At 39.6% G+C, this 26,140-nt stretch overlaps 1 long non-coding RNA gene and 1 other non-coding gene across 2 annotated transcripts in view; one reads left to right on the forward strand and one right to left on the reverse strand.

Annotated features, from left to right (window-relative positions):
- LOC117283689 overlaps positions 1-26,140 on the forward strand; it is a 336,703-nt gene that overhangs the window by 30,033 nt on the left and 280,530 nt on the right. Inside the window, exon 4 of the long non-coding RNA XR_004514729.1 lies at positions 14,324-14,417. This is a non-coding gene — a long non-coding RNA (uncharacterized LOC117283689). The remainder of the gene's footprint in view (positions 1-14,323; positions 14,418-26,140) is intronic.
- LOC117283718 lies at positions 15,308-15,375 on the reverse strand. Its single transcript, XR_004514749.1, has one exon. It is a non-coding gene; the product is annotated as a small nucleolar RNA SNORD104 (small nucleolar RNA).

Genomic DNA, 26,140 nt, shown 5'->3' on the forward strand with positions numbered 1-26,140 from the left:
ATGAATACTCTTCTTGACTATAAATGTAAACCTTTTATAACAAACTTGAAACCAACAAGCAAACATAAATAAATGATTTCCACACACCTCTATATACTTAGGCCTTCTGGTCTTGTATATCTTTCTTTACCTGTTTTTAACAAGATGCAAAAGTATAACTCTTACTTATAGCTTTTCTAATATTTTTCTGTCTCATTTACTATTAAACTTCTATAACAAACTTCAGCTTAAAATGTCCTTTTTCTGTTTTCATACTGATTGTTTTTTCTTCAGGATTACTCGAAGTGGGTTAGTCATCTGTATGCTTTCCCACATTGAATCCTCTGTAGATGCGACTTGTCTGACCAGTCGTTCAGGTATCCAGACAGGATAGGGGCTATCTATAGGGAGAACACATACAGAACCTCTTCCCCTAATTATAACAGGATCGGGTCCTTTCCATTGACCTGTAAGAACATTTTTCCAACGAACCTTGGCATAATTGGTGTTGGTTGTGGGATGCCAATGTCTGTCTGCAGCAGACAGACTGGAGGCATCAAGAGTCAAAAAATTTAAAGTGAGTAAAACATGATTCAAGAGATTTTGAGGACTCTTGGGATACCATATTCCCCCTTTTATTTTCTTAAGATAAGTTTTGATTGTAAGATGTGCTCTTTCTATTATACCTTGTCCTTGATGATTATAAGGTATACCTGTAACATGTTGAATGTTTAAGGAATGCAAGAATTGTGAGAATCCTTTACTAACATATCCAGGTCCATTATCAGTTTTGATCTGTTTTGGAATTCCTAACATTTTGAAGGCATATAGACAATGGCTTATGATATCCTTACTAGCTTCACCTGCTCTTGGGGAGGCAACAAGAAACCCAGAAAATGTATCAATAATGACATGAACATATTGCAATTTTCCAAACTCTGGGAAATGGCTTACATCCATTTGCCATATATGATTTGGGGTGATGCCTCTTGGATTAACTCCAAGATGAGGAACAGGGAGCAATGGAGCACAAGAATGACAATTTTTAACAATCTCTCTAGCCTGTTCTCTGGTTACAGAAAACATTTTTGAAAGAGTTTTGGCATTAACATGATGCAGCCGATGAAAAATTTTTGCTTGGTGGATGGAGTCATTGACTAAATTGACAGAATAGTAATCTATAATACCCTTAGTGGCAAAATTGGCTAATTGATTACCTGAAGATAGAGGACCAGGAAGTCCGGAATGTGCTCAAACATGTGCAATAAAAAATAGTTGTTTTCAATTTTGAATCAATTTTTGTATCTCTAAAAATAGGAATGAGCCGAGGATTGTTTATCAAGTTGTCCAGCTGTTTCCAAATAGGGAATTGAATGTACCAAATATTGGCTATCTGTATAAATATTGATTCTACTATCAGAAAATTTTTGAAAAACTGCTAACATAGCACAGAGTTCCACCAATTGTGCAGAAGCATAGTTAGTTTGAAATGTGATGGACTGATTGTTATGGAAAAAGGCAGCCATGCCATTAGAAGACCCATCAGTGAAAATCAAAAGAGCATCCTTTAAAGGTTGCGAACTGGTAACCTTTGGGACTATAAATGCCTGATTTTTAGCAAATTGAATAAGCTTATCACCAGGGTAATGATTGTCAATCTCTCCTGAATACTGAATAAAAGCTAAAGGCCAAAAATCTGGTCTGTAAGAGCTAATTGCATTGTTCTTTATCATAAGGAATTATTATTTTATGAGGTTCAAAGCCAAAAGTACATTTTGAAAACTTTCTAGCCTGCATACAAAGTTTGGCAACTGCCTCATAGTAAGACAATATACTCTTGCCTGGGTTAGCAGATAAATGGAGCCAATATATGGGTGCATTTTGCCATAACACACCCATTGGTGTTCCTTGGGAAGGACAAACCACAAAGAACAAAGGCTTAGAATAATCAATATAGGAAATTTGTTGTTTTTCTATTGCCAATTGAACTGTCTGTAGAGCTTTCTTAGCTTCTATAGTGAGCTCTCAAGGGGAATTTGGAAAAGGATCTCCTATTAAAATATCAAACAATGGTTTCAATTCATGAGTAGATAATTTTAAATAAGGACGTAGCCAATTAATATCTCCTAATAATTTTTGAAAATCATTAAGGGTTTTAAATGATCGGTCTTTAGAACTATCTTATTATGGGCTATATAACTATTATTTAATTGAAATCCTAAATAAGAATAGGGAAAATTCAATTGCACCTTATTGGGAGCTATGTGAAGGTTAGTGGCTTTAAGACTCAGCACAAGATCAGCATAACAAGAATATAATTCACCCTCATTTAAACAAGCTAACAACAGATCATCCATATAATGTAGGATTTGAACTGTGGGCCAATTTTTTCGAACCTCAGAAAGGGCTTTTGCTACAAAATATTGACATAAGGTAGGGCTATTGACCATTCCTTGAGGTAATACTTTCCATTGATATCTTTTCATGGGCTGAGCCTGATTGATTTCTGGGAGACTAAAAGCAAAATACTGTTTATCCTCATGATGTAAGGGAATAGAGAAAAAAACAATCCTTTAAATCCACTACTATAATTTTGGATTCTTTAGCAATGGCTACCAGGGAGGGAAGGCCTGGCTGAAGAGCACCCATTACTATCATTCTTTTATTAACTTGTCTTAGATCTTGTAAAAGTCTCCATTTTCCAGATTTCTTTTTAATTACAAAAATTGGAGAATTCCAAGGAGAGAGTGAGACTTCTGAATGGCCAAGCTCAAGTTGCTCCTGTACTAAGCTACGAGCAGCCTGTAATTTTTCTTGGGAGAGAGGCCATTGATCCACCCACACAGGAGGTCCAGGCAACCATTCAATTTTTTTCTGCGTGGGGTACAGCTGAATCAATGGCCCCTAAAAAGAATAACCTAAACCTGCTCTTTGGGGATGCGCATGGGGTATCATAGGTGTGACTATTCCCTGATTGTATTTCCCTAATCCCTTACCTGGAATATACCCCTGATTTAACATTTGTTTTGTGACTAACTCATCAGGGCTATACATGATGGCTCCCATTTGTTGTAAAATATCTCTTCCCCATAGATTCACTGGTAGGTGGGGCACAATAAATGGCTGAATCCTGCCCTGATTTCCATTTTCATCATTCCAATTTAATAGCGTTGCGCTCTTTTGAGGATTTTGAGTCATGCCTATTCCCCTAAGATGGGTGGCTGTATCTTGGACAGGCCAATTCTTGGGCCAATGTTGTTGAGCTATCACAGTCACATCAGCTCCAGTATCTAAAATTCCCTTGAATTGTTTTTTTAAATCCAAATTGTTAATTCAGGTTTATCTTGTTGGATAGGCGTGATCCAAAATGCATCAGAAGACCCAAAGGCTCTCTTTGGCCTATTTTGAGGAAATAAAAACTTTCCTTGTTCTATATAAGGACAAAGCGATATCTGTGCTATTCGCTCCTGAGCAGGGATAACAGTAATGCCATCAGGTGATGAAGCTAATATTTTTATTTCACCCGTATAATCTGCATCTATGACTCCTGGATGAATATGAAGCCCTTTTAAAATCCAATTACTCCTTCCTAGGATGATTCCAACACTGCCTTTCGGAAGGGGTCCAAATACTCCCATGGGGAGATTTTGTGTTCCCATCTGAGGGGTTAACACTATGTAGGTGGAGGTGTGGAGGTCCAATCCTGCGCTGCCTGGGGTTGCTCTGAAGAGATCATGAATGGATTTTGATTTGATGCCCCCTGTGGGACAAATTGAATGCCGGGATAAGCTGAGGTGGGCCCCGTTGGAAGTTTTTTGTCCACTAGGGGGCGCTCTTTCATAATTATTTTTCTGAGAAGAATCAATGAGTTTTCCCTCGTCAAAAATTGACCTACACTCTGATGCCCAATGGTACCCTTTCTGGCACTTAGGGCATAGGGCTGATGGTCGAGACCCAGAACTAGGTTTATTAGGGCAATCTCTCTTCAGATGTCCAGGTTGCTTACAACCAAAACATGTGAACTCTTTCTTGTTGCATGAATTGGCATAAAATGTATCTAAACTCATCCCCTGAGCGGCAGCGGCCATAGCCATCCCTTGTGCCTATCCTTGAGTATATCCTGGTCCTATATCTGCACATAACCTAATGTATCCTGAGAGATCTGTTTTTCTTCTATAGAGTCAGATGGCAGCCTGACAATGTTTATTAGCATTTTCAAAAGCTAGCTGCTGAACGAATGGCAGGCCATTATCTACATTACCAAAAATCCTCCCTGCAGCAGTAACTAATCGATGTACAAAATCTGAAAATGGTTCATCAGGTCCTTGCCTTATGTTGGAGAGGCTAGAGCTAAGGTCCACTTTGGAGGGAAGGGCAGTCCAAGCATTGAGGGCTGCCAAGGCTATCTGAGCATAAACAGGAGGATCATAATTAATGTGATGAATAACATCCTCATAAGCTCCTTCACCAGCTAACATTTCAAAATTGATTTGACCCATATTAGCCTGAGCATTATGGTGAGCAGTTTCCTTACAATTATCAAAAAAATTGGATTTCCATAAAAGAAAATCACCACCACTTAAGGCCGCTTTACAGACCATCTTCCAATCACTGGGCCAAAAAGGACAGTTGTAGTGACTCAACAATGGCCAAAGTGAATGGTGCATTTGTCCCATACTGAGCTGCAGCTGTTTTTAATTCTTTGACCATCTTGAAATCAATGGGTTTGTGACCTCTTACCCTGTTACCTTGGCCATCTAATTCTTCGATAACTGGAAAAGCATAAGAGCTGAAGTTGCCTAAGTCCTCTCCTTCCTTTTTGGCCTCTCTCAGCGCTATCTGGAGGGGAGTGAACTTATGGAGTCTTTCTTCCCTGTCTGATATAATCTTTTTATCTATCTTTATTGCCTCTAATTTTCTAAGGAGCACTTGTTTTTCCTCTGCTAATTGAACTCTTTTCCTTAATTGTTCTACCTCTGAGATCATATCTGAGTTGGGGTCTTTTATTTCTCTTATATTCTCTATATCAGGTTCGATAGGAGCAGTGGGAGGAGGACGAGCAGTTAATAAGGCTGCTACAAAATCATTATTATCTTTATTTTCTCCCTCAGACTCTGAGGAGCTTTCTTGAATTTTAGTTAGATCAGGATACAATTTTGACTCTTTCTCCTCATGTTCTGAATTATGTGATTTAACTTCTCTTAATTCCTCTAAGGTTTCTTTGGCCTCTTTGAGGTGTTTAAGCCTTGTACATCCCTTTTTTGTAAGCACTCATTTATTAAAGACCAGAAAGAAAATGTAATGGCTGGTACACTGTCAGAATTATGACTCCTTAGTTTTTCATTTAATTCTCCTCCTACTCTATCCCAAACTTCATCAGTTATTTCCTCTACATCACTGAACCAAGGACAAGTTTCATCCACACAATCAAGAAATTGAAACAATAACTTTTTCTTTGCCTTAATTCCTTTCTCACTGAGTAAAGACTGAATTGCTATGCTGAGTTTCGTCTTAGATCCTATGTGCCCCATTGGTACCTGCTTCTCCAAGGATTTTCTCCGCCGGGTGTTCCAGACAGCGGTGTCCTCTTGTTTTGGTTCCGCCGAACCCTTTTTGACAGGAGGCTTCTCTGATTGCTCACCAATCGCCGCTTCAATCAGGTCCCTGTTCGGGCGCCACTTGTCGCGAGCCGGCGACACAGAGCACTGTCTAGCAGTGCCTCAAACCTGAAAGAGCAGCGGGGTGGAGATGGGGCAGAGAGAAAGGAAGGACGCCAAGACAAGAGTCTGATCAAGGTGACGTTTATTGCAGGCAAGCATGAGCCTTTTAAAGCAAAAAACCACAAACTATTATGGGATGGGGTTACCATAGTAAATGAAAGCTCACACAGGAAAAGAGCAAACAGGCTCAACAAAAACAACCACCATGGGTAGTAGTAACTCAGACAACCACACATCTGAAGGTCAGAGACAAGAAACTGCAACTTTCAGGAATTCCACAAAGGAAATGCACCACCTGCTAAACTGGAGAAACTTAACAAACATGGAGTTACTAAAGTTAACAATACTTACAACCAATACTCATGATTCCCACACCAAGGGAGATCCCTTGGTAGAAAGAAGGGGCTGGGAGTGTTGGCAGCTCATCTCATCAGTTTAGGAAGGCTCCCGGGATGATGAAAGAGTTCATTATTCTTAAGAGGATGGGAAAGGGGCAAGAAAATTTCTGTGGTCTTCTCAGAAATTAGTTTCTAAGTAGCTGCTAGGAGTAATCCCAAATGGTTGGATCATACTAGAGAGTTTTGACAAGATATATACAGAAGCTATAAATATTACTGCTTTATTTCATGTGTATGAGGCAACAGTAGTAACCTTGAGGCTGTACAGATTCAAAAAGACATCATTCCTGCCCTAAGGGTTTACAATGCAGTCAGATTTGAATTTTTTTTTTTTTTTTTTTTTACCAGATCCAAATGTTTAAGTGTTGCACATCACTGGCTCTGTTCTGTTTCTCTCCATTTTAAATTAGTGCTTATTCCCAGGGCAACTGATACCTCACATCCACCACACTGATTTTACCCAGTGCCTTAGTCAGGGGAAAAAAAGAATGTGCCTAAGATATTTTTTCTCTTCAGCAGTTGCAAATAAAAAATGATATTCACCAGTTTTTGTGTATAAGATAATCAACTTCTTGTAGTATTACTTTTCCCTGTTAAACTGAAATGTTAGAACAAGAATTGAAGGAGTAAGAAATACTAGAAATATCTATTTATCTGTAAATTCACTTGAAGTGTTGACTGCATATGTGTGCACAGCAGGTAATTTGAGAGTTGCAGGCATTCTCTGAGCACTGGTGAGAACAAGCAAGTCTTGTCTGTTCTTCTTGGTATGCAAGAAGGAGCTCTGGTTACCCTCTTCCAGAAGCGGGGCAGGCACAAGGCTCATCCTTTTGAACATTTGTCTCATTCAGTCTTCCTAGGTCATCTAGAGAGCAACTACTCTTTCTGTGGTAGTTTCTGAATATGAGGCTTAGAGAGGTTGCATACCTGGATCAAGGTCGCATAGCAAGTAAGGGTGGGGCTATGGTTGTGACCTTGTGTGGCTCAAAAGCTGTGCACAACACACACCATTGAGTCAGATACATCATGTCATTGTTTACACTTACTGGTTGTCCCATCACATGACCTTTTTCAAGGGCAAGGACTGGAGATTACTGTTCTAACCTTCCTGTAATGGTTTTATTAAACACATTATATAGTTGCAATGTTTTCACTGTGGTTAAACTTGAAAGCCAATGTTGTGGTGAATTTTCTTTCATACCTTCTTTCAGCAACAGAGGCAAGTGTCTCCTTTGCCCAGGGCATCAGCTCATCACTGTATGTGGGTAAAAGATCACTTGCTCCCTGGACTCCTGATGGAAAAGGGCTACCTCCATGAGCAGAAGGCTGGTGGAAAAGTCACACATCTTCATAGTCAATGAAAACAGTAGGAGAGATTAGTGTGGGCCTGAAGTCATGTGTGGTTCAAGAACCTGTGAGTGGGACATATATTGGAAGGCGCCCCAGTTTCTCATCTCACTGCTGTGTTTCACGCCAAGCAAAAGTTCCCCAGATGCCATGTGGAATTTGCTTATGATGGATTTCTGACTCTTGGTCTTTATGATACTTTGGTTTAACTATCCTATGGGTAAATAGGCTATTTTCTGGGGGTAAAATAGCAGTTAACCCCAGTTGGTAGAGCTGGGTACAAATAAATGGGTTGAAGTAATTTGAAATTACTGTGCATTCATAGATGAATGCAAACTATTTTTCAGTTAGTTCACAAACAAATCTGAAAGGAATTAGCCTTTAGGTATGCTGATTTCACAGCAGAAACACTGAAATGACTCAGGATTCAGAAAAAATTGGCTCAGTTACAGAAGCTTGAATAATTTCTACTACAAATGCATCACTCATTTATTCAATAGATTTCTACAAACATTGTGGTAGGCAGGACACTGAGTTGGGCTCTGCAGCCTGAAGTCAGGGGTTATTGGGCTCCATTATGAAGAAACGCCATGTGGGCCCAACGGATTTTGTTTTATGTACTTATGCACTTCTTCCTCTCAAATGGTTAGTGGGGGATTTAAAAATATGTGTAAGTGGAAAATCATGGCATGATTCCAAACTTCTCATTACGTTAGTGCCTGGCAGATGGCCAGAATCTAAGAGAAACTCATGATCATTAAAAACAAAGAAAAACAAAAGAAAAACTACCCCGAATTTGTAAGGTACAATCCAACAGGTTGTAGAAAGAGTAACAGAGTTTTTGAAGGGTTGAAATGTGGTGGTATGATTTTATGGGGAATCAAGAGCAGCCATCAACCAGCTGTGTGATTTAAAACTCCCTTAATGCTTGGGCCTGGAAGTTTCCTTGTTAGATGAGAGAACTCCTTATACAAATGAATCGTCCTGGTTCCTCCTGATGCTCTGGATCTCATGCATTCTCCTTTACACAAAGGCCATTTCTCCAGACATCATCCCATTTCCTGATTTATTCTTTATTTATCTTTTTTCATCTCCTAGGTCATTCCCATGAGCCTACAACATGCTTTAATATATCTTCACTAACACTCTGTATTGTTACCAATCTCTGTAAGCTTCCACACTGTTTTGCTTTACAACAGAGCGTCTCAAACTTAGTTGCATAGTTAACACTTTCAGCTCCTCCTTTTCCAGAGTAAGTCACAGCAGGGTTTTGTCCCTTACCTGTACTAAAGTGCTCTTGCCAAGTTCACCAGTGCCCATACATTCTCACTAATCATCAGTTTTCTTTCTATCCAGTCTGTCATAGCTTTGAAACAGTATTTCACAACTTCCTTCTTAAGCACTTTCTTCCCTTTTGATCTTAATCTCCACCTCGTCTCTTGGCTTCTTCCTTCTCCGTCTCATACATAAACTCTACTTCTACTCCTTTCCTTGACTTTTAGAGGTGAGAAGGTCCTGTTACCTTCTCTGTCCCAGCAATGAGACAAGGAAGACGACCCCTATGTGACACCAACCCCCATGCCTTTCTATCCACTTGTACACTTTATCTTTTTTCTTTGCTAATCACTTATACACACTTGCTTTCTATTTTTTTATTGTCCAACTCCTCCAGTTGAGTATAAATTCTATGAGATTAGGGACTTTTTCATAATTCCTATATCTCTAATACTTGCAACTTTTCCTGGGGGGTAGAAGGCTAAAAATTCTTTGCTAAATGAAGGATAGAATTAACATAGGAGAGAACTAATGAGCCTTTATCTTCAGTAGTCACAGCTGGTAGAGAGTAAGGTAACATTTTTGAATTTTGTTGGATCATAATTTCTGGGACTGGGTAAGCTAGTAGATACAGGGTAATGTGGAGGCTGATTTTCAGATTAGCACTAGATCATAGATCATGATTTATAGTACCTAACAGTTATGTAGTGCTTGCTATTTGATAAATGTTTTAAGCATTTTACACTACAGACCTATTAAGATAGTTCTGACTTCTTTTATACAAATGTAGAAACTAAGGCACAGTGTGCTTAAATAATGCTCAAGGTCGCACAGCTCCTAGGGTAGAGATTATAGCCCATTTGGTCTAACTTTGAAGGCTAAAATCTTAGTCACCATGTTGTATTGCATTCTTTGACTAAAGAACATGGTTTACAAGAGGAAGAGGCTTCAAAGACTCCAGCCGTACTAATAGGAGAGGCAGAGTAGTGACTTTAAACCTGCTCCCCCACCGTGTGATCTTAACTGGATTCATTTATAGAATAGATACAGTGGGGCCATCTTGGCTGAAGCAGGAATGGCAACTGGAGTTTCCCCTTAATGCCGCAGTAATCCCTGCATTATCCCTTTGGAATATTGGTACTTTGGAAAGACACAGTACTGTGGGTGAGAACATGGATTTGGAGTTCTAGAGACCCATTTAGGTACTTGCCACTCCCAAGATCCGTGAACTTGGCAGCAATCTTCCTTCTGAATCTCAGTTTTCTCTTCTCTCAAATGGCTTTAATAATACAGATCTTGCTGAACTGCCACGAGGTTTCAAGTTTGTTCATGAAAAGCTCAGTGCTTGGTGCACAGTAGGTACTAGGCATTCATGATGTATTGCTATTTATAATGACACTCTTTGACTCAGTTGTCAATATGGGTAAAGGTAATATAAGATAGTCTTCTTTTCTTAGTTTTTTGTGTCTGATCCTTTGATAGAATATATTTATCTCAGTTTTCCTCCTTGTAGCCTAGGGTCTCCTATTCTACCTGTACCAGGGGGGCCTGGATAAAGGACCTTGCTACTTATCTCCTGCTTCCTTTGTTTTCCCAGCCAGTATCACTTTACTGCCTGCCTCTGATCTTGTGAGGCAGATTCAATAATTGAAGGGCAAATACCATTGTGCATATAATACATGTAGGGAAGGCCGAGACACGCAGCTCAGTTTACCCTGAAAGAATAAAGATTATGCTCCAAACTGGTGGGAAGACTGGCAGCCCATCATCTCTCTCCACCCTGTCCTGCTTCATTTGCTGTCTCCCACCATGTGGAGCCTGGGAGCTCTGTCTAATTAGCTTCTCCCATGCCACCTCCACATTAGTGTCTGCTTCCTAGGGAATCCAGTATGTTACAAAACTTGCAGTTTAATTAGAACTTTTAATGTCTTAGCCATCACATAGTATTTTGGGGTTCTTGCATGTAGGTTAGAGAACTTATTGACCTGTTTGTTCAGTTGTACCACCTATAGTACATCTTCCATGTGCAGTGCCATATTACCGTCCCTGATCAATTAATTGCTAATATTGAGCCTAGTTTCTTGACTCCAGGACTTTCATAAAAAGGAGTTCAAACCACTTGTTTTCTTCAGCTAGTATTTACCGAGCCCCAATTCTTTAGTCAGTGTGTGTGTGTGTGTGTGTGTGTGTGTGTGTTGAAGAATGCCAAACACAGTGGCATTTCTCTTGGATCAGACCATCCTTGGCCTTTGTCTCTGTGTTTTCTATGTGACCTCAGAAGTCACGGCAGTTGCTCACACTGCCAGACAGTATTTTACAGTCACCCCTTATGGTCGCTGCTCCTGTCATTTCCACCGATTGGAGTGACTACCAGTTGTTGTCTACCCAGTCTTCTCAAACGCCTTTCAAGTTCACATTTCTTTTCCAAAATTTTCCATGAGAGCCTCAGCCTAAAAGTCCTTTGAACTTTGTGGATAATTGTCTTTCTGTCGTATGTCACTCCCTTCATAATGTCTTGAATGATAGTTGTTTGCATCTATCTAAATTTGCCATGTAAAGTATATATTAAACACCTGCACAGAGAAGGAAGTTAAGAAATATTTGTTGTATAATAAAGATGTTTCCCTGAACAGTAAAATTATCTCAAAAATTACTTTCACTCACTGATTCAGTGTTATATCAGGTCCCATTATTTGTCTCAGATTTTCATATCAAGATATTATTTTGTTTCCAAGATAGGGAAGCTGAGGTTGTACTATCAAGTAATTTTCTAAAAATCACTCAATTTGTAAGTGGTCCTTGATGGGGGGATATAGCCAGGTCAGAATGATCCTTCATGAAGCGACTCTTGAGGCCTCACCCTATAGCCCATTGTTGCACATCTCAGAGAGTTGTATGCAAAAGCCACAACCAGAGGAGGCACCAAGACATGAGAGTTGAGTGTGTGCTGGATGAGGATGACAGGCTTGCTGCAGAACACAGAGGACAGGGAAAGTCCTGAAGAAAACCATCTAAGGAAGTTTTCTGGGTTGGGCTTGGGGTGGTTGGTAGAACTTTGCACAAGGAGCCAAGTCCGGGAAAGAGAGAGTCAGCATATTTACATTTGTTCTCATTGCTGCAAGTTGTAAACAATTTCGTCTAGGGCAGAGAGAAGTGCATGGGAGGGGAGGCTCTGTGCCTAATGAAGGATGTTGACAAGGGCATAAGAGGTCAGCTCTGGGTGATCAAGAGAGCACGTGGCCAAGCAGATGCCTTTCCATTTCACCTCCCGTTACTACAGAAACCTCCATCTCTGCTTAGCAGGGGACATTTTCCAAAATGCTCTATGGGACTAGTGTAGGTCTTTAATTAGTGGCACCTTGTGGGAATACATCTCTGGTGCCACCATCCATCTGCTGATAGGAAACTCTGAGTGTTGGGCCCAAGCCTTCTGAGTAAGCCTGACACTCAGCTGTGAGAACCCAAGCTATGCCTTTTTCCTGTCAGTGTATTTCTTTCTTCCTGCATGCTTTAGATTACAGTATCTTTCTCTTTTCTCTTTCTCCCATGTTAGAATTTTCTGTATTCCTCAAAGCCCAGTTAAAGTCTTCTCACCTTCCCATGGCTTTCTCTGACAGACCTGGTCCACAAAGGTTGCTTCTATTTATGACCCTGTATCCCTGGATATTTTTTTCTTTCCTAAATATTGCATGTCCTCTGACTCTGGACTATGATGGGAACATTTTGCTTTTTGTGACACTTATTTGTAGTCCTTACAGTTTCTACTACACAAGAAGTGCACAATAAATGCCTCGTGGTGGCTGATGGAACACTGAGCCTAAATATTTTATTTCTGACTATCCATCATTTTACATGCCTATGTATAACATAAGAGTGGAAGAATTCTTCTGGTAACAAAGGGGAAATCTGTTTTTATTTTTTTATATTGCTTCTTGTTCCAGAAAGGATTTACGGAGCCTTAAAATGCAGCAAAATAACATATATTAGAAGCCAGAAAGAAAAAAAAAAAAAGGCAAAGCAAGGTAAAGGACATAAAATGGATCCAGAAATGAGACCAATACAAAAAAGCTTCTACATAGTATAATGTTCTTATGACAGATCAACCAAGAATTTAGCTCTTAGCTTTCTTTTCAGGGCTTTGGAAAGTAATGGATTTTAGTAATATATTCGCCTTTCATAGTCACATAAACTCCAAAATTGCTTCCTTGGTCCTGTGTCTGCCTTTAGATTGGGCAAACAGAGGTCATCTTTGGAAAGAAGTTTCCAGAACATGATGGTTTTCATCACTGCAGGTGGAAAGGTGGCTGTTATTCTGGTGGGGCAGCAGAATATCCCACCTTTCTCCCTTGCTAAGGGAAACCTCTGTGGGGCTGGGACACATCTCAAGATGTGGAGAGAGAGCAGACCATCCTTGGCCTCTGCAGAATTGCTGAAGAGCCAAAAGACAGGGTCTTTGTCTTGTGCATTGCCTCCATCACCAGCAAAAGGATTTATTAAGATGTTTGGGAGCCTGTATGGCTTAGAGCTCCTTTTGGAATACAGTAAGAGCAAATCACTTGAACTAGCTGAGGCACAAAGGGGAAGTTTATTATAAAGATAATGGAGTATTTCAAGGCATGTCCAAAGGCCTCAGATTAGACTGGAACCAGAAAATGGAGATCATCCTTGTCATCTTTGTCTTTCTTGCTGCATGACTATTTGCTCCCTTTCAGCATAATGTTTTCCTCAGATCTCCTATCCACAAAGTGAATGCAAATGGGCTTAGTAACGTATTACACAGAGAGACCTGAGGACTCCAGCCCTTGTGTATTCTGACCTGGGAGATCTGAGGTTGAATCCAAGAATGTGTTCTAATAAAATCCCCAGGCCGTTATGATCAGCCTAGATTTGTGAACTCTGCAGTGGCCTGAAAATGGTTCATAATTCACCAAGCATGGTGTAAAATACCACAGCAACAGTCAGAACAACTTCCTCTAAATGGTATCTTAGAAGAGGCACACATTGGTTCCTTCTCCAAGATTGTTTAGGAGGAGGATCTTGAAGGTACTGAGGCAATATCCACCTCCAGTCCAGAAGGCCATGTATATGGCTCTGTGTGTGCAAAAGGAGTGTGTGCTTGTGTGGCGGATATGTATGTATATGTGTACATATGTTCATGTGTGTTTGTGTATGTATGTGTGGGGATATGAGCAACAGCCATGTGTGGAAAGTACAGATTGAAGGACTTATTCCATAGATTAAAGTGGCTTGACTATTACTTCCATCTGCTTTTTTTTTCACCTCAGCAAGACTGTTCTTTCTTACCTCAGCGGGCATTTTTATTCCTTAATTCAGAAAGTGAAAAAAAACATCAGCTGCACTTGTGTGTGCCCCCTAACAGGCAGAGTCTCTAAATTTAATAAGTGTCTCTTGTAGTTAGTGAAGGAAATAATTAACAGCAGGGCACAGAGGTCACCCTCAGCCTCCAATGTCTGGCATCAGGAAAGTTGACTGTTCATCATTAGCACACGATTAAGTAATTTATCATTTGAAAGCAGTGCTGGTAGATTGGATACACTTATTTGTATTTATTGGAGGTCTGATTTTGTTTTATTTTTCTTTCAGGCCTGGATGGCCAGGGAATAGGCTTCCTACAAGGTCAGGAACAGGATGAAGGCCTCTGTTCTGTGTGGGACCAGCGATCAGCATGAGAAGGAAGGTAAATTTATTGAGAATAGTGATATGAGGAGACACTTTCATTTCCTTTTCTGTCCAGGTGAGAAATGTAAACTGTAAAGATCAAATTAATTATTTAAGATTATGTAAGTAGCAAGAAAAGGAATACAGTTTTGCTTGATATGGATCCTGTTTTAATTTTTTGATCTATTGATCAAGATTAGTGAGTAATCAGAGTGCTGACAAGATGTAACCAAAAGAGGAGTTATCAAAAGGTAGGCCACAGAAAAAGTACAGGTGTGGAAGATTGTATTTTGTGAAGAAGGTCACACTCTATTATTCTGCCTCATTTGATCCTCTTATAATATGGAGTTTTACTTTATCACTGGAGACAGTGTCTCTCTCCCCTTGAACTCTGGCTTACTTATTCTTGAAACAGGCACTTTGGGAGCCCTGAACCCATATGTAAGAAGTCTAAATTATCCTGACTCAAGTCCTGAGCCATTCTATTGGAGACCCCCAAAGCAGCAAGCAAGGACTTGAGAACATTTCAGAACTCAGCTGATCCAACACCCAGCAGTGTGAGTCTCTGCTGCCCAGAGGCCAGACCTACGAAGAAGTGAAATTTCAAAGAGATTTCAAAAGTGGACTCTAGCTGTGGCCTTCTAGCTGCCCCTTGCTGACACAGACAGGTCCAGTTTGCAGATCAGTGAGCAGAATACACGTCATTGTGTAAGTCACTATATTTTAGGGTAATTTACTATACCATAATAATAGTTGCTCAAGAAATTGGCAAAGCAGATAATTTTAGCATTTAAACATTTAAGACCTGAGCATCCAGCTGCCTATGTACCTTTTTATGCAGTCTCAGGCACCAAGTTTTAAATGACTCAATGAGGCCGTGTATCTTGTCATATTCTTTTTTTTTTTCCAGCTCATATTCCAGTTCACCTCACCCTTGTTAGGAGTCTAACATGTGCTTTCATTTATATAATCACGGCCAGCCAACTGCCTTACAGTCCACTCGTGGGGCAGCCCAGCCATACAACTCAGCAAGATAACACTCCTCACCTTTCCTGTTTTGCCACTGCCAAAAGGCAGCTTGTGCTATTCTACTATGGAGCTTTTAAGGTGGCTGTGTTCCTATGACTCTTAGGAGTACCCAAAGAGCCACTTATGGCCTTAGCTTTGTGGAACGTCACTGTCAACCCAAACAACATGTTCTAAGGAAAAATTCAGAGTTTGTGTTATGGCACTATGCTGGGACACTTGAGGGACCTTGCTGGAATAGTTGATGTTTGAGCTAAGTCCTGAAGAATTTTCTCTGGCATGGGGTTAGCAAGGCATTTCAATCAAGGGAGGGATTTAGGCAAAGTTTTATGGTGACCAAAATTTTGGTAAGGTGCTCTAATGGAAGGGGCTATCCAGCCAAGTTGAAGCTTCCAAATATGGGCAGAGATTGGGGGTGACTTGGGGATTCCTTCCTTTCCTTTAATGTCTCTGGAAGATTCAAAGAACACCAGGAGCTGGATCCACAGGAGAAGTCACCTGTAGAAAAATCAGTTCTATTTATTTCATTCATTCATTCACTCATTCATGCAACCCATACTCCCTAAGATTGCAAGAAACAGAAAAATCCATTCAAATTTAGACATTAGCAGAGTAGGCAAGTAAAGAAGTCTGAAGAGACCATAATTTTCCAGTTAGGCCCCAGACTGTCCCTTTCATTGCCTTACAGCTCCTTGTTCTCAAAATTAACTCTTCCTTCTTTGGCCCATTTAATCTCTGCCTTCATGCTGCCTCCAAATGCATTATCATACCTACAAGTAGTATCTTATTTGTTTCTTTAACTGACATTCTTCTTAAACAAATGCTTCTGTGAGCTAATTTACTCTTTAAATTCACTTCCTTAGATCTGGTTGATCAGCCCTAACCACTGAACTTTTCACTACCTGTGCCAGTGGTGATTGGGTGACTGACAAAGATGTTCTTTCTTTCTGCCACCTTTCATATGCCAGCATCCTTCTCTGGAGAATTTCTCTTCCAAATTCCCTTTCTTCACTCCCGCTGTTGACAGTCTCTTGTTCTGTGTGCTTGTCTCTGCCTCTTGTGCCACTTCTTTCTTCCCAAATGTGAATGTTTTCTTTCATTGAGACCTCTGCCTTGCCCTTCCTTACACCTTCACTTCCCCCAAACTATTCACACTTGCAGTTTAATCGTCAAGTCTAAGTGAGCGGTTCAATAACCAGGGTGATAGCAACTGCCTTGCTCTCCACCTACTGAGTGCTAACACAGACTTCATTTCCCATTAAGTACTTTATGCCCATTTAATGAAACCCTGTGAAATTTTTATTATCATCACCCAAAAGTAAGCAAATGGAGGCTTGTAGAAATTAAATAACTGGTTGGAACAGAGTTTCACCTGACTTTGAAGCCAGTGCTCATAACTCTTACACGGAATTGACTCTTTCCTCATTCTCCTGAGTCCCCACATACCAGCTGTCACTGGACATTGTCACCTGGATGTTCCCTTGTTATATTTAGGCTGCTATACTCAAAACTCAGTATCTTTCCACAAATTCAGAATTTCCCTCACATTTATTTTCAACCATTCTGTTTTCCCCATTACTTTTTGTAAAAAGTAGCTGCATACCCCACATAACAAGGGCATGCAGGACAGCCTAACAATGACCCATCACTGTGGAGGGGGTCACCACACTTGTGAATCCCAACACCAGCAACTGGACCACAGCTCAACGTTTACTTGTGCGACTTTAATAATGTACACTTAGTGGTTGAAAAGAAAGTAAAAAAGTGCAATGTGTAACTTGCAAACATGGCCATCTTGCCTTTCTGGTGATCCTTTCATCATCCCAAGTATCCTCTCTTTCCATATTCTTATGCCAGACCACAGAAGTATAGCCCATTGTTCCAGGATCATTGATTACGGGTATCAGAATTGAATTTAACCTTAGAAATAGCTTTGGGATAAACCGTTTCATTTGCAGAAGAGGGAACAAGTGGTTCAGATGGGTGAGAAAACATCTCCTCTATGAGGTTAGCTCTGCTGACTGTATTTAAAATTGTAAAAATCTTCCTTTCAATCCCATATCTTAGATTCCCCTAACTGTGTGCTTCCTTTTCTGGCCCAGGAAAGTTCCTGTTTACAGTTGCTGCTCTGAATAATTATTAGGTAGCACCTCCTTGAATTCTCAAACCTACCCCAATTTGGAGGTACAAATTGATGACTCTACAAAGGCCTTAACACCTTCTCATACACTGTATCTTCCACTTATTCATGTGTCTGTGTTTTGTGATGTTCCCCTACTTGCACAGAAGATCTATGAAGGCAGAGGTTATCGTTTTGTGGATTGCGGTGTCCCCCCCCATCTAGAGTAGTAAGACTTTATGGATAAAAAAGTGCTGGTAAGTAGGTTTCTAATTTCTTCCTTTCCTTTGCTCTAGCTTTTCCCAAACACTGGGGTCTGGTGAGTGGGAGGCAAGTGGAGCTGAGTCACATAGAAAGCTTAACACCTGCAACATTCTAGAGAGTGAAGGATGGGGTGCAGGTGTGCGGTTTCCTAGCACTGTAGAATCCCTGTGAGAGACGCTGAACTATCAGAGATGTAGAGATAGAATGAGCCACATTCTAAGAAAACTGTTTCTTCTTTCCTCACTTTCTCCTTTTATCCTCTGGCTTCCTACATGTTTTCCATGCTTACACTTGACCTTGTTTTTGTCTTTCAAGTCCATAATTATATTTAATTTCCCTGGCTCAGCGTGACATAAGGTCATAAGTTAATCATAAAGATAAAAAGGATGCTTTAAGTTATGCTAAGCTCATTGAAGACTGTAAAGTGGGCATTTAGACTGTTTTAAAGGATATGAGATCAAGATTAACTCCTGATCCTCCATTACCACCCACCCCACTTCCTTTGACCATTGCTGAAAGGCTGTAATTTGTCCTAGTCAGGAGGAACGGTTATTTTTGCCAGGAACATATTTTCTGCCTTTATTCTATCCCTGCATATCAAAAGCTGGAGTGCTGGCAGATTAGCAGTGGTGTTGTAGACTCATTGCCCCCAACTGTGAGATCATACTTTTACATTCAGAGTAAAATCATGGAAAGAATCAGAAAGGATTACATCGTTAGAGGTACAGGAAGGAAGTAAACAAATATCTTACTAAACAGCCTCAGTGGAACCTCCAGGTTCAGGCTGCCTTCCTGGCTGGGGTGGATGGAAATAAAATCCATGTCGTTTTCCACAGGACCCTGGAGATGCTGATTGCTCTGTTGTCTGTCTGTGTTCCTGGGAGCATGGCCACACTTTAGCATTACTAACACATGTACAATCCATGAGTAACCTTGGCCTCTGTGTTTCAAAAGGCTCTAGTGGGGCAATGAAAATAGAGTTGTTGCAATTAGGGTGGCCCAAGGCCCTGAGGAGGGTCTCCAAACAAAGCTTCCAGTATGAGGGATTGACTGGATTCTGGGTATCAGAGCAGTGGCTTACCAACTTCTGAAAGGACCAGAGCAGGTGGGGTGGAAGGAAAGGCATATTTGCTGTGTCACTAGTTGCCATCCAAATATCTCATATCCCCACCCTATGCCTCTGATAGATGTCCTTATATGCTCTAAACTCATCTGATTCTTTACCTCCCGGTCCAGTTCAAATCTCACCTTTTTCCAAAATGCAGAGGCTTTTCCTTTATTGCTCTTCTGTTTATGAAGCTTTTTTGTCAATAATGACAAGTGATTTTGGCATCTGACCTGGAAGAGGATGTGAAACCTTTCTGGGTCAGACTTCTTCTTCCACAGAGATGTGAACAAAGAACTTGAGAGATGAAATACCTTGTCAAAATTCTCACAGCTGGAGAGTGTGCACATAAGGACCATCACACAGGGCTTCCATCTTCCAAGAAGCTTTCCTTCATTAAGCCATTCTGAAAAATGCTAACAGTGCTGAAGTTTTTAAATGATCTCATCTCATCCCAGACAGGGAGTCACTCTGGGCACAGCTCTGTGTGGCTGCAAGTTTTGATGAAGTTACATTATTTTACCCTTTGTGTGTAGAGGAGTACTGCAGTGTTGTCTCTTTGCTTTTACCAATCTCTATAATCCTTGTCACAACTTCCCCTCATTCACATATTTATGCAAACATCAAACACCTATTATATGTGGGGAAGGTAATACATGCAATTATCAGAATGGAAAATAAAGAAGATCAAATTTCTGCCCCATTACAGTTTAATATAGAAGGTCCCTCACTTGCAGTTATTTGATTTATAATTTTTAAACTTTACAATGGCGTGACAGCAATGTGCATTAAGAAGAAATTATTCTTTGAGTTTTGATCTTTCCCACTATGTTACACAAGCCTCTCTGTATGCTGCACAGCTCAGTGAATAATGTGGTCACAAAGGAGACAAGCAGCACTCTAAGTTAGGGTGTTTGTTAGATTACATGTGCTCAGTGTCTTTGACTGTGGATATTTTCAGCCTTTTTGGTATATAACCTGGTTGTAAGTTGAGGAGCTTCTATAAATATAAATTAATGATGAGCTTAATGCAAACAGGTACCTAAAGGGGATTTGGCCACCACAGAATCAGAAAATGTTTCCCTTGGAAAGAGTGAAGAGCAGAGGTGAGCGTTCTAGCCAGGCAAGCAGCTGTGGCACTAGGAGCGAGGGGCAAGAGGCAGGAAGGGCTGAACCATGTCAGGTCATGCACGCTATTCTAGAGCTTTAATACTTTAAAATTTTAGATGAACTGTTTCGATATAAATGAAATAAAGGTGAAGATATAACCAGATTTCATGGTTAAAAACAATTCTCTCCTCCCTGTATGGAGGATTGATCAGAGCCAGAAAAGAGTGAAGGCCAAATATCCTGTCAGGGATGGTGGTGGCCTGGGCCTGGGTGGTCATGGAAAGAAGCGGTTGACTTCTGTCAGGAAATATTTAGAAGCACAAAGGAACAGGAAGTGGTGATTGATAAAAAATACAAAATGTCATGGATGACTCACTTGTAGATTTCTGGCATTTAAAACTTGATGAATGGCTCTCTGACATGAATAACTGTAAAAGTATTGGGTTTCTGGGAGAGATGACTGTTGTAGTAACTTTGGAAATACTGTGTTAGAGTTGCTTTTGAGACAGCCAAGAAGAGATGCCATGAAAGGAATTGAATGTTAAGGTTAGAGACATAAATTTGGCAGTTATAAGTATTTAAATATTATTAAAAGCTTTGCACTCACTCTGGCCTGCATACAGTAGAATGGTGAGGATCTGTTAGTCGTGCAGTAAGCGCACCCTCACTCCACCTGTGACCAGTGGCGCAGTGAGGACCAAGTAGCCATGCATTGAGTCCACCCTCACCCCAGCCTGCATCCAGACAACTAGTGAGGACTGGATAGCCATGGGTGCTCTGCAACATACCCCCCAACCCATCCTGTGCTCTCAGGCCTCCTGATTGTGCCAGTTCCTAGATAAACTCTGTGGAGGCACAGGTGGTCATAAAGGTCATTTTACTGAGCTCCAGAAGATGGAACGGAAGTGAACAACTGCAATAAAGGCACATCAGACCTTCATAGTTGGTAAGTTGGAGGGATCACCACCTTCCATCAGAACTTTGAATATCTTCAGAGAAAGGGCAGAGGAAATCTGTAGTAGAGCTTAGCAGAATTCAACCCTGCAGGAGGTCAGGGAGCTCAACTTGGGCCTAGCAGCCGGAATTCAGCCTGAATCTTGGGTCAGCCATTGGCTACCTGAGACTAAAGTTCTGCACATTGCTGCACACAGTGTCTATTATGACAGCAGAGATATACCCTGAAAGAGGCTCTTCAAATTCTTTTTCTTTCTTTTCCTCATTCCATTCTGCAAATTCTTTTCTTTCTGTCTTCTTTTTCCCACCAAATCTCTTGCTCCCCCATATTATTCTTCATCTACCTTTCTGTTCCTGTTCCTGCACTAATTCAGATTTTTTGCTTTTTCTTCTTTCTTTCCTTTCTTTTTGTCTTTCTTTTTCCTTCACTCAAGAGTCACCAGTTTCAAAGGAAAGTGAGTCCCTATTACTGTTAAGTTGTTCTATTCTTGTCCTTGTTCTTCCACTCTGTCTTCCCCTCTTGTCTTCAACAGTTTCCTGGTCATCCTGTGTCCTCTGGCTTCACTTGAAACCTTCTCCAATTCTTTTACCTATCTAGTGCAGTCATCCTAACGCTGTATAAGATGCTATTCTAAATAGTAAAGTTGCTATATTGAAGAATGTATTCATTATTAACATATTTTTGGCTGCTCCTCGATTTTGATTTAATTCACATGGTTTAAAGGTGATAGCTTAATAACTACCACAACTGGTCAATTTTTAAGCTGGACTTGATGCTATTGTGTCACTGATTGTATCAACTGGGCTAAAGGGTTGTGATTGATTTAATGAGCTGTCCTTTCTGATATTATGAAAATGAATATCCATGAGTCATTAGCAACTCAAAAGCTAAAGGGCAACTATATCAGGAAGATCAATGTACTAAATCAGGTATTAAACTGAGGACACAAGGACAGCCTAACAACAAAAATAAAAATGAAAAATATTTAAGCAAGAAACAAAGACAGACTTCCATTTCACCAATGGAAAACTCTAGGGAAAATGAGGTGGAAAAGTCTGACAATCAACCACCAATACACCCTGAACTCAGAGCACAGGAAGTAACAAAACAGATCAAACAGACTCTAGAAAAATTCAGAACAGAAATAATTTCCCAGATAACTACAGAGATGGTGAGCACAATGAAAGACATGATTAGAGACTCTAGAACAGAAACTGACAAAAAGATGGATAAGCTCAGGACCACAATAGAGCCCAGCATAAGAAAGAAATGGAAACCATGAATGACCAACATAGGAAAGAAATGGAATACATGAAACAGATTCAAACAGATATCCAGGAGATTAAAAACTCTATTGAAAGTTTCACAGAAGGATAAATGAATGTAAAGATACAATGCCAGATATAGAAGATAGGATTGCAGTCAGTGACTGTGAAAAGAGAGGTCTCTTGAAAACAGTAAGAGATAATGAGAAACCGATCCAACAATTCCCAGATGATGCAAAGAAGAATAATATAAGACTGATAGGAATCCATGAAGTAGGAGGAGAAAATACAAATGACTTAAAAAAGCTGTTCACAGAATTAATGACAGAAAACTTCCCAAACAGAGCAACAGATTTTGGCATACAGATAAGTGATGCATATAGGACACCAACTAGCCATGATAAAAACCAAACAAAAAACCAAACAAAAACAAACAAAAACAAAACAAAACAACAGAAAACTACACCTAAACATATAATAGTTAAGATCCCAGAAACCCAAAAGAAGAACAAAATACTACAAACAGTAAGAGAAAAGAAACAAATCACATGCAAAAGAAAGCCCATCAGAGTCACAGTAGACTTTTCAACACAAAAACTTAGGTCAGGGAGAGCCTGGAGTCAGGTATTTAAAACCCTAAAAGAAAACAACCTCCAACCTAGACTGATGTATCCTGCAAAACTCTCTTTCAGAATGGATGGGGAAATAAGATACTTCCATGACAAAGAATACCTGAGAAATTTCATGAAGACTAAACCAGCACTCCAAACAACATCCTAGAAAAAGACAATGATGGTCCCAAGACCTTGAAGCCCAACAGAGCAAATCAATTAGGCAAGGCAAGAAACTAAAGGGAGAGGGGGGAAGGATTAAAAAGAGCCAATAACAGGGCAAAACATGACAATGATAAATCAGTGCATATCAGTTATAACAATCAATGTCAATGGCCTCAATTCACCAATCAAGAGAAATAGGCAGAATGGATTAAGAAGCAAAAGCCAACAGTATGTTGTGTACAAGAAACACACCTAGTGCAAAAAGAAACCCTTAGACGGAAAGTGAAAGCAGTTCTCCATGCGACAGGAGCCCAGAAAAAAGCAGGGGTAGCTATCTTATTCTCAGACAAAGTAAATTTCAAAACAAATCTGATTGAAAGAGACAAAGAAGGCAGCACATCCTTGTAAAGGGAACAATTTAAGAGGAAGAGATGGCAATCATAAATATATATGCAACAAATATTAATGCCCCCAGCTATATAACAAATTTGAAGTAATACAAAAAACCAAAGAAGCACTAATACAATTGTAGTGGGGGGATCTAAATACCCCTTTGTCACAAATAGATCTTCTAGACAAAAAAAATCAACAACAAAATACTAGTTCTGAACCAAGCTTTTGAACATATGGACTTAACCGACATTTTATAGAGTGTTGTACCCTACAAAATCAGAATAAACATTCTTTTTGGCTGCACATGGGTAATTCTCCAACATAGACCACATACTAGCTCAACAGAACAGGTTTAAATAAATGCAAAGGAATCGAAGTTATTCCACATGTATTATCAGATCATAGTGCAATTAAACTGGAAATCAACAGCATAAGAAACTGTAAGAACTTCAGAAACACATGGAAATTGAACAACACTCTCTTGAACAATCAATGGGTCACAGAGGAAATTAAAGAAGAAATGAGACAGTTCTTACAAACAAATGATATTGCCAATACAACATACAGGAATCTATGGGACACAATGAAAGCAGTTCTACATGAAAAATTCATAGCAGTGAATTCCCCCACTAGGAAAACAGAGCAAGCTCAAATAAAGAACCTAATGCTGAACGTTAAGGTCCTAGAAAAAGAAGAGCAAGAAAAACCTAAAGCTCATACAATGGAGGAAATTTTAAAGATTAAAGCAGAAATCAATGCAATGGAAACTAAGAAAATGAAACAAAAATAAATGAATTGAAGAGTTGGCTTTTTGAAAGAATGAATAAAATCAATAAACCATTAGCCAATCTTATAAAAAAAAAGGAAGTAGAGGCTCAGATCCATGCAATTAAGAACAAAAAAGGTGAAGTCACAACAGATCCAGCAGAAATCCTGAGGACCATTAATATCTACATGGAGAACCTGTACTCTAATAAAATGTAAAACACAGAAGTAATGGACAGATTTCTAGATACTTATAAATTACTAAAGTTGAATGAAGATTACAAAAAAATTCTAAACACCCCAAGTGCAATCAGTTAAGTTGAAAATGTAATTACAAATTTACCAATGAAGAAAAGCCCAGGTCCTTATGAATTCACTGCTGAATTGTGCAAGGCATTTAGAGAAGAGCTACTGCCACTACTCTTTAAACTTTTCAATGAAATTGAAAGGAAAGCAATACTTGCAAATTCGTTCCTGGAGGCAAGTATCAGTTTGATTCCCAAACCAGGGAAAGATGCAATTAAAAAAGAGAATTACAGGTCAATCTCCTTAATGAACATATATACAAAAGTCCTCAATAAGATACTGGCAAACAATACAGAGGGTCATCAAGAAGATCATACACACTGAACATGTTGGATTTATTCCAGGGATGCAAGGATGGTTCAATATACATAAGTCAAATGCAATACACTATCTTAACAGAGTGAAGGACAAAAACCACCTGATCATCTCAATAGATGCAGAAAAAGCATTTGACAAAGTTCAACACCCATTCATGATAAAAATCCTGCAGAACATTGGAATAGATGGTATTTATCTCAATTTGATAAAGGCTATCTATGAAAAATGAACAGCCAACATCATATTAAATGGCCAAAAACAGAAAACCTTCACATTAAAATCAGGACAAGACAAGGATGCCTACTGTCACCACTCCTGCTCAATATAGTTCTGAAAACATTAGCCATAGCAATTAGACAAGAGAAAGAAATAAAAGCAATAAATATAGGAAAGTAAGAAGGTACAGTACCATTATTTGTGGACAATATGATACTCTACATAGAAGACCCAAAAAACTCTGCCAAAAGACTTCTAGAGTTAATTGACAGTTTCAGCAGAGTAGCTGGATACAAGTTTAACACTCAAAAATCAATAGCCTTCTTGTACACAAATAGACTCACTGAGAGATAAATTAGGAAAACAATTCCTTTCACAATATCCAAAAAATGAAGTATCTAGGAGTCAATCTAACAAAAGAAGCAAAAGACCTTTACACTGAAAACTACAGCACTCTGAAAAAAGAGATTGAAGAAGATATAAGAATATGGAAAGATATCACCTGCTCCTGGGTAGGAAGAATCAACATAGTGAAAATGGCCATACTACCAAAACTACTATACAGATTCAATGCAATGCCAATTGAAATTCCAACACTATATTTCACAGAATTAGAGAAAATAATCCAGAAATTCATTTGGAACCAGAAGAGACCTAAAGAGCAAAAGCCATTCTAGGCAACTGAGACATGGCAGTGAGTATAACAATTCCCAATTTGAAACTGTATTACAAAGCCACTGTGATAAAAATAGCATTGTATTGGCAAAGAAACAGATCTAAGGATCAGTGCAATAGATTGAAAGATACAGAAACAACTCCAGATGTACTGAGCCACCTCATCTTTGACAAAAGAGCCAACCATCTTTACTGGAGGAATGATAGCCTGTTCAATAAATGGTGTTGGAAAAACTGGATTTCAACCTGCCAAAGATTAAAGCTAGACCCTTATCTTTCACCATGCATTAAACTAAAATCCAAGTGTGTTAAAGATCTAAATATTGAAAAAGAAACACTAAATTTGCTGGAAGATAAGTTAGGCAGAAGTCTTGAAGACATTGGCATAGGAAAAGACTTTATGAACAAATCCTCAGTAGCATAAGTACTAGCAGAAAGAATCAACAACT

Source organism: Fukomys damarensis, unplaced genomic scaffold, assembly GCF_012274545.1.
Source record: "Fukomys damarensis isolate Sample0158 unplaced genomic scaffold, DMR_v1.0_HiC HiC_scaffold_29, whole genome shotgun sequence".
Classification (NCBI taxonomy): domain Eukaryota; kingdom Metazoa; phylum Chordata; class Mammalia; order Rodentia; family Bathyergidae; genus Fukomys; species Fukomys damarensis.